The 4,420-nt window shown below is 43.4% G+C and overlaps 1 non-coding gene across 1 annotated transcript; it reads left to right on the top strand.

The window, feature by feature from the left end:
* Positions 1–580: 580 nt before the first annotated feature.
* LOC127772426 (small nucleolar RNA Z247) lies at positions 581–719 on the top strand. The gene has a single exon (XR_008017413.1). It is a non-coding gene; the product is annotated as a small nucleolar RNA Z247 (small nucleolar RNA).
* The last annotated feature ends 3,701 nt before the right edge of the window (positions 720–4,420 follow it).

Genomic DNA, 4,420 nt, shown 5'->3' with positions numbered 1-4,420 from the left:
AAAGGTGCGGCCCTGTACAGGGGTTCAACGCTTCCCAAACTGTTTTACATGGTATCAGAGCGATACCGATCCAATCCAATCTCTTGAGCGCAGCGCCATGGCGAGTTCGTCGAAGAACAATACCGGCAACCCCCTAGTTGGCCAGCCCGTATCAGAGAAGCTAGGAAAATCAAATCACGCTGTATGGAAGGCGCAGATTCTAGCGACAATCCGAGGTGCCCGTTTGGAAGGGCATCTCACGGGAGATGATCAGCCGCCGGCTCCCATCCTTCGTCGGAAACAAGGAGAAAAAGAAGTTGTGGTCAGAAATCCAGAATATGAAGAATGGGTTGCGACCGATCAACAGGTACTCGCATATTTACTTTCCTCCATGACTAAAGATCTGCTTGTCCAAGTTGCAACCTGTAGAACGGCAGCGTCGGCATGGAGTATGATCCAGGGCATGTTCGTGTCGATGACCCGAGCACGAACAATCAACACGCGACTCTCCCTCTCCACACTGCAGAAAGGCGACATGAACATCACCACGTACGTCGGCAAGATGCGTGCCTTGGCCGATGATCTGATGGCCGTCGGCAAACTTGTTGATGATGATGAGTTGATCGACTACATCTTTGCCGGTCTTGATGATGAGTTTGAACCGGTGATCTCGACCATCATCGGGACGCCGGATCCAGTCACCATTGGAGAGACCTATGCTCAGCTAATCAGCTTTGAGCAAAGGCTCGCACATCGCCGGAGTGGAGATCAATCTTCGGTGAACTCTGCAAGCCGCAGCCGTGGACAACCACAACGCGGCGGCAGCAGAAGTGGAGGCGACAGCAACTACGGCCGAGGAGCTCCAAGCAATGGCGCCAACCGTGGAAGAGGAAGGGGCAACCATAGCGGTGGCCGAGCAAATGCAGGAGGAGGAACTGACAACCGACCCAAGTGTCAACTTTGCTACAAAAGGGGACACACAGTACGTGATTGTTGGTATCGATATGATGAAAATTTTGTCCCAGATGAGAGATTTGCAGGGACGGCTGCGTCATATGGTGTTGATACCAATTGGTATCTTGATACCGGTGCCACAGATCATGTCACCGGCGAGCTTGACAAGCTAACTGTTCGTGACAAGTACCATGGCAACGATCAAGTTCACACGGCAAGTGGTGCAGGTATGGAGATTAGTCACACTGGAAATTCTGTTGTTAAAACCCCTAGTAGAAATTTACATCTAAAAGATGTTTTATATGTTCCTAAGGCCAACAAAAATCTAGTTTCTGCTCATAAACTTACTTCTGATAATCTTGCTTGCATAGAATTATATCGTAAGTTTTTCTTTATAAAGGATCTAGCCACGAGGAGAACTCTGCTTAGGGGTCGATGCCACAAAGGGCTTTATTCTTTTCCATCTCCATCCTCGCACCACCATCAAGTCAAGCAAGTTTATGGAGTCACCAAGCCATCCTTCGAGCGATGGCATAGTCGTCTTGGTCATCCTTCCTACACTGTTGTAAAGAAGGCTATTAAGAGTCAAAATTTACCATGTTTAGATGTATCTGAACAAGTTTTAGTTTGTGATGCCTGTCAAAAGGCTAAGAGTCATCAATTACCTTTTCCTAAGTCTACTAGTGAATCTAAGTATCCCTTGGAACTTGTTTTCTCATATGTTTGGGGCCCTGCTCCTCAATCCATTGGCAATAATAAGTATTATGTTAGTTTTATTGATGACTATAGCAAATTTACTTGGATATATTTGCTCAAATATAAATCTGAAGTATTTGATAAGTTTCATGAATTTCAAAGTCTTGTGGAGCGACTGTTCAATAGGAAAATAGTTGCTATGCAAACAGATTGGGATGGTGAATATCAGAAACTTTACTCTTTCTTTAATAAAGTTGGCATCACTCATCATGTATTGTGCCCTCACACTCATCAACAGAATGGGTCCGCAGAAAGAAAACATCGCCACATCGTTGAGGTAGGTTTAGCACTCCTTGCCTATTCCTCTATGCCTTTGAAATTCTGGGGTGAGGCTTTCCTTTCCGCTGTCTATCTGATAAATCGCACACCTAGCAGAGTTCTCCATGATGTGTCACCTTTAGAGCAATTGTTAGGTTATAAACCAGATTACAACGCTCTTCGTGTGTTCAGATGTGCTTGTTGGCCGAACCTACGACCATATAACAAGCATAAACTCCAGTTTCGCTCCACTACTTGCACTTTCCTTGGCTATAGCACACTTCATAAAGGTTTTAAGTGCCTTGATCCATCCACTGGACGTGTTTACATTTCCAGAGATGTTGTCTTTGATGAAACACAATTTCCTTTTACCAAACTTCATCCCAATGCTGGTGCAAAGCTAAGGGCTGAAATAGCTCTAGTCCCTGAACTAGCCGCTTATTTACCTAGGGGTTTGCAGCAAATTTCTTCTGTGATTAATCCTCCTGAAAATTCTAACGCATCTGATGAGAATATGCAGCAAAACTTCACATATGATGTTGAGTCAGAAACGGAGGCCGACGGTTCACCAGACACGGCCTCGCCTGATGCGCCATCAAATCCGCCGGGATCGCCACCAACTGCTGAGCCTGCTTCTCCACTTGGCGAACCGGAAAATGCCACGTCGTCACCTGCACCTGCGCCCGTCAGTCCGGCCATGCATCCGAGTGCGGCAGTCTCGGGATCCTCTGTGCCACGGGGGAACTCAAGCCAGGGAGGAACTTCCTCAGCTGCCACAGATGATCCACACCTGCATGTGCCAGCCATGCATGTGACAGATGACTCACACACGACAGTGACAGGACAGGACTTTGCAATCGGGTGCAAAGTGGTATCCGGAAAGAAAAGGTCTACACTAATGGGAAAGTAAAATGGGGTCTTTTAACCACTACTGGTAAGCTTGAAAATTTACAAGATGCTTTACAAAATAAGAATTGGAAATGTGCAATGGATGCCGAATATATGGCCCTGATTAAAAATAGTACATGGCATTTAGTCCCCCCACAACAAGGTAGAAATGTTATTGATTGTAAGTGGGTTTATAAAATAAAGAGAAAACAAGATGGTAGTTTAGACAGATATAAGGCTCGCCTTGTTGCAAAAGGTTTTAAACAAAGATATAGGATAGATTATGAAGATACTTTTAGTCCTGTTATCAAGGCAGCAACCATTATAATTATTCTGTCCATTGCTGTGTCTAGGGGATGGTGCCTAAGACAGTTAGATGTTCAGAATGCTTTTCTTCATGGTGTTCTAGAAGAAGAAGTTTATATGAAACAGCCACCAGGGTATGAGAATCCCTCTACTCGTGACTATGTGTGTAAATTGGATAAAGCTTTGTATGGATTAAAGCAAGCGCCTAAAGCATGGTATTCTAGGCTAAGTAGCAAGCTTCATGATCTTGGTTTCAAGGGATCTAAGGCAGATACATCACTATTCTTTTATAGTAAAGGTAGTTTGACTATGTTTCTGCTTATCTATGTTGATGATATTATTGTTGTAAGTTCAAGGAAGGAAGCAGTTCCAGCTCTTCTCTAGGATCTTCAGAAGGAGTTTGCTCTGAAGGACTTGGGAGATCTACATTACTTCCTTGGTATAGAGGTAACAAAGATTCCAAGTGGAATACTTATGTCTCAAGAAAAGTATGCTTCTGATTTATTGAAAAGAGTTAACATGAGTGATTGCAAACCTGTTGCTACACCGTTATCTGCTAGTGAAAAATTAATTGCTGGCAAAGGTACTATTTTAGGACGTAATGATGCTACACAGTATAGAAGTATAGTTGGATCTCTACAATATTTAACTCTGACTAGGCCAGATATTGCTTTCTCAGTAAACAAAGTATGCTAGTTTTTACATAATCCTACTACGGAACATTGGGCAGCAGTTAAAAGAATTCTGAGGTATCTGAAGCAGTGTACTAGACTTGGTCTTAGGATATGTAAGTCTCCCTCTATGCTAGTGAGTGGATACTCTGATGCTGATTGGGCTGGGTGTCTAGATGATAGAAGATCAACTGGTGGCTTTGTTGTTTATTTGGGGGATAATCTTGTTTCCTGGAATGCAAAGAAACAAGCTACTGTTTCAAGGTCAAGTACAGAGGCAGAGTATAAGGCTTTAGCCAATGCTACAGCTGAAATTATGTGGGTACAGACTATGTTGCAGGAATTAAATATTTGATAGTCCTGCTATGGCACAGTTATGGTGTGATAACATGGGAGCAAAGTATTTATCTTTTAATCCTGTGTTTCATGCAAGGACTAAACACATAGAAGTTGATTATCATTTTGTCAGAGAGAGAGTTGCTAGGAAACTTTTGCAAGTTGATTATGTGTCAACTAATGATCAAGTGGTTGATGGGTTTACTAAAGCTTTACCTGTGAGACAGCTGGAAAATTTCAAGTACAATCTCAACTTGGGAAAGTTGTGATTG

This window comes from Oryza glaberrima, chromosome 4 (genome assembly GCF_000147395.1).
Source record: "Oryza glaberrima chromosome 4, OglaRS2, whole genome shotgun sequence".
NCBI classification, from domain to species: Eukaryota; Viridiplantae; Streptophyta; class Magnoliopsida; order Poales; family Poaceae; genus Oryza; species Oryza glaberrima.
This window is presented reverse-complemented; position numbering and strand designations above follow the sequence as displayed.